The 5,435-nt window shown below is 41.7% G+C and overlaps 1 pseudogene; it reads right to left on the minus strand.

The window, feature by feature from the left end:
• Window positions 1-1,128: 1,128 nt before the first annotated feature.
• LOC116067843 lies at window positions 1,129-2,756 on the minus strand (annotated as a pseudogene).
• Window positions 2,757-5,435: the final 2,679 nt, after the last annotated feature.

Here is a 5,435-nt window from a genome sequence, read left to right on the forward strand (position 1 = left end):
TCACTTGCTTTCAAAACAAATGGGGACTGAATGTTAAGTCCACATAATCCATCTTTCCTTTTCTTCCCCAAAATATTTGTTCAATGCCAGTCTTGTGCCCAGCTAAATGAAGGCACTGGAAACCAAACAAAGAAGGCACTATCCCTACCTCTGATTTAATTACAAAGGGAGAAAATGGAATATTTAATGGTGACAACTGCTGAGATTCACTTAAGGAGGGAGCATCAACATGAAATCATGTATGTATTGATGACATCAAAGTTGAAGTAAGGCCCAAAGAGATGGCTCAGTTGGTAAAGGCACTTGCAATGCAGACCTGGCCACCTGAGTTTGATCCCTAGAATCAACATAGTAGAATGAGAGAATCAACATCTGCTAGATGTCCTCTGGCATACACACACACACACACACACACACATACACACACACACACACACACACACACACACACAAAAGTCAGAAGTATTTAGAAAACTTTCTCAGTAGACTCACACATAGAAGATGATAGCAGAACATGGGGAGACTGGCAAGATGGCTCAGAGGATAAAGGGGTTTGCCACCAAGCCTGACACCCTGAGTTTGATTCCCAGAACCAATGTGGTGAAATGGGAGCTCTGACATCTGCAAAATGTTCTCTGCTCTCCACATATGCTGCATGGATGTGTGTGTCTGCAAGCACACACACACACATACACACACACACACACACATTAAGGAATAAACATAGTAAGAATGTGGTACATTAGGAAAGCATATTTCCAATGATAATACTAAAACTTATGGATTAGTTAACTAGTGAATGGGAGTACCTGATATGTGACACATGATAAAAATAGTTTGATTCTACAATATGGCTGCTATTAGTAAAATCCAAATTCATACATTTAACAAAGAAACTAATCCGAGATCCCAATTAAGTTTCTATAGCATTAAAATTTGTGGAGGGTGAGGTGCAGTGAACTTCATTGGTAGTATTCAAGAGAGTAGCACTCCCTAAGGCTCCCTTCCTTTGGGGATCTGGGATGGAAACTATGAAGGAGATGCTCAGTGTCTGGACAGGGACTCTTCAACAACCCAGAGCTCTCTCTCTCTCTCATGTTCTGGCTGGGATGGGTAGTCCAGGATGTCTTACTCCTTGGAGGCCATGTAGGCCATGTGGTCCACCACCCTGTTGTGGTAGCTGTATTCATTGCCATATCAGAAAATGAGCTTCACAAAGTTGTCATTGACAGCAAGGCCAGCCCCAGCATCAAAGATGGAAGAGTGGTCATCACTGTTAAAGTTGCAGGAGACAACCTGGTCCACAATGTAGCCCAGGATACTCTTTAGTGGGCCCTCAGATGCTGCTTCACCACCTTCTTGTTGTCACCCTACTTAGCAGCTTTGTCCAGGTGGCATGTGAGTTCCATAACAGATTACATTGGGGGTAGAAACACGGAAGACCATGCCAGTGAACTTCCTATTCAGCTCTGGGATGACCTTGCCTACAGCCTTGGCAGCACCAGTGGAAGCAGGGATGATGTTTTGGGCAGCCCCATGGCCATCACGTCACAGCTTTCCAGAGGGGTCATCCACAGTCTTCTGAGTGGCAGTGATGGCATAGACTGTGGTCATGAGTCCTTCCACAGTGCCAAAGTTGTCATGGATGACTTGACTAGGAGCTAAGCGGTTGGCACAGGAAGCATTGCAGACAATGTTGATTGAGTTGTCATAATTCTTGTGGTTCACACCCATCACAATCATAGGGGCATTGGCAGAAGGGATAGAGATGATAACTTTTAGCCCTACCCTTCCAGTGGGCCCCAGCCTTTGCCACAGACACCAGGAGACTCCCTCCACAGCTTGCTCAGCACCAGTATCACCCCACTTGATGTTATTGGGATCTTGCTCCTGGAAAATGGTGATGACAAGTTTCTTGTTTTCAGCTTTGACTGTATTGTTGAATTTGCCATAGGTACAGTTATGTTGCTGGAAATATTAAAATGACTAACAATATCTTGTGCTACACTAGGCACTGGCAGGTCACATTGCACCAGCGGCAGACTCTCTGGCCTGGCGGTTCCCAAAATGTCTCCACCCAACTTGCTAAGTTGCCACTGGCAGGTTGTTACCACACCAGCCCCATGCTTCAAAACCCCCATGGTCTTTATGGTGCACATCAGGCAAACTCACGCTTTGCCTTTCTCTCTGAAACCCAGTCGAGTTGCTGTGAGAAGAAAAACACTACACAAATTTAGTTCAGAAATAATGGTAACTCAATCTCTGGGTGCAACAACTAAAATCCTAATCTTGTAAGCCATATTAAATCTAATTCCTCTGGTGATGAATCCTGGCGGATCCACCATGAAACCGGAAGACACTAGCAGCTACATCTTGTCCTCCCACTATCCCCGATCCAAAGCCCCTAACTCTCTCCTGCTTCCTCACTTTCTCTGTTCAACCCGGAAGTCCTGCCTACTCACCCAGTGATTGATTCCTTTATTCATTAGGGGATGGTTCACAAGAAGTCACCTGAGTATGTGACTCATTCCTCCGTCCAGACACCTCCTGGGAAAGCAGAATTAACATCAAAATACAACAGCATCAGGGCCATCCACAACATAGTCATACTGGAACATGTTGACCACATATTTGGAGTCAGTGAAGGTGTCTTTAATGTCAACAATGTCAACTTTGCCAGAGTTGGAGGAAGCCCTGGTAACCTAAGGTGCTTACTTAATAAGGTCAAATTTGTTCACTTTGATCTTTGCCATCATGTCTCGAGGATGCAGCTGACACAAGAAGATGTGGCTGTCTCTGGAATGGGGAAGAGCAGAGAGTCGAATTAAAATGTTTTAATGCGAAATCAGATATCCACTTTAGGAAGTGAATGTTAATAGAAACGAGTCATAAAAATGTGTGGAATGTGGCATTGTATGTGAACTGATGCCTCTCAACTATTTTTTTCCTGAGTACTTTGGGACTCTCACCCCCTCTTGTTCCTCAATTCTAGGCACAAGTCTATATAATAGTCTATATAATCCTCTTTGTTTGTAGAAAGTAGGGGTTGGAATAATACTTTGGAGCCCAAAGGAATGTTGGGGTTAGTGAAACCTTTGGGGAGTCTCCAAGTTGAATCTGTGGTGCATCATTAAAAAAATTTAAAATAAGCAATGCCATAATGTTAAATGACAGTGAATTTGATGAGAAACAACTATGTCTAAATGAGAGGTCTTTATGTTATGGAGCTGTATAGAATCAATGAGACAGTACTTTCACATTACTGAACACAACTCTCAGTGACTGATAGATACAGCATCAGAGACTACCAGCCAAATCCATACCCTACTTTTTTTATATACAAGGCAACCAACTAGGCTGCATTTCCCAGCCTTCTTTGCAGTCAGGTATAATGACATGGCAACAGACATCAAAAATGCATGAGTCAAAATAAATTACATTTAAAGCTGGGTAGCTTCCTCTGCACTGTGCCCATTCTTTGAGCTGAAAATTATGATTGCAAGCCGCCAGCTTATACATATTGTCTTATACATACAGAGACTGAGGCCCTTTGTAGCCACATGGAAGAGTTGCTGATCCATCTGCCTGGACTAATGTGCTGGTTTATACTGCTTCTGTTACAGCTGGCCCACCTTTGCCCAGAAGAATGCCATCTTGTTTTCCTTAACTACTTCACTTTTTCATGCTATCTTCCACATGTTTAAGCGTTTAAAATATCTGCAATCACCATACATGTTACTTTGCTTTGCTGGCTAGTTTTATGTCAACTTGACACAAGCTAGAGTCATCTGAGGAGAAAACCTTAATTAAGGAAATGCAAAATAGATAGGATCAGAGGTGAGGAGGGCACAACATTTGTCCCACCACCTGGAGCAACTGGGAGAAGCAGGACCCAAGTATGCAGGAACTCTGCCAGTCCAGTGGCACAGGTTCCTTCCAGTCTGTCTGGGCAGGTGTCTTGAGCAGACCTTGGGTGCAAACTCCACAGTGAGTCCATAATACCTAGAGGAAGCTCTATTCCCAGGCACTCTAAGGGGCCCAGAACCACAGGATCCCAGGATCCCAGAATCACAGGATCACAGAGACAGCTTGACTCTGAAGAGTTCTGAAACAACCAGGATCACAGGAAAGATAGGCTCTGGTCAGATATAGCCAGGGCAGATAGCACTAGAAATAACCAGACGGGGGAAGGTCAAACATAAGAACATAAGCAACACAAACCAAGGTTACTTGGCATCATCAGAACCCAATTCTCCCACCATAGTAAGTCCTGGACACTCCATCACACCAGAAAAGCAAGATTCAGATCTAAAATCATTTCTCATGATGATGATAGAGGACTTTAAGAAGGACATAAATAACTCCCTCAAAAAAATAAAGGAGAACACAGGTAAACAGGTAGAAAATCTTAAACAAGAAACACAAAATCTCTTAAAGATTTATAGGAAAACACAATCAAACAGGTGAAGGAAATGAACAAAACCATACAGGTTCTAAAAATGGAAATAGAAACAATAAAGAAATCACAAAGAAAGACAACTCTGGAGTTAGAAAACCTAGAAAAGAGATCAGGAGTTATAGATCCAAGTATCACCAACAGAATATGACAGATGGAATAGGGAATCTCAGGGACAAAAGACACCATAGAAAACATTGACACAACAGTCAAAGAAAACACAAAAAGCAAAAAGCTCATAACCCCAAACATCGAGGAAATCCAGGACACAATGAGAAGACTAAACCTAAGGATAATAGGTATAGAAGAGAGTGAATATTCCCAACTTAAAGGGACAGTAAATATCTTCAATAAAATTATAGAAGAAAACTTCCCTAACCTAAAGAAAGAGATTCCCATGAACATACAAGAAGCCTACAGAACTCCAAATAGACTAGACCAGAAAAGAAATTCCTCCCGTCACATAATAATCAAAATACCAAATGCACTAAACAAAAAAAGAATTTTAAAAGCAGTAAGGGAAAAAGGTCAAGTAACATATAAAGGCAGACCTATCAGAATTACACCAGACTTCTCACCAGAGACTATGAAAGCTAGAAGATCCTGGGCAGATGTCATACAGACCCTACGAGAACACAAATGCCTGCCCAGGCTACTATACCCAGCAAAACTCTCAATTACCATAGATGGAGAAAACAAGATATTCCATGACAAAACAAAATTTACACAGTATCTTTCTACAAACCCAGCCCTACAAAGGATAATAGATGGAAAACACCAACACAAGAAGCAAAACTACACCCTAGAAGAAGCAAGAAAGTAATCTTTCAACAAACCTACACAAACAAAATTCCACCTCTAACAACAAAAATAACAGAAAGTAACAATTTCTTTTCTTTAATATCTCTTAATATGAAAAATAATATTACCAATAATGCTAATTGATTGAAATTCAAAATTATAAGGAATTAAAAAAATG

This window comes from Mastomys coucha, unplaced genomic scaffold (genome assembly GCF_008632895.1).
Source record: "Mastomys coucha isolate ucsf_1 unplaced genomic scaffold, UCSF_Mcou_1 pScaffold22, whole genome shotgun sequence".
In the NCBI taxonomy this organism is placed as follows: domain Eukaryota; kingdom Metazoa; phylum Chordata; class Mammalia; order Rodentia; family Muridae; genus Mastomys; species Mastomys coucha.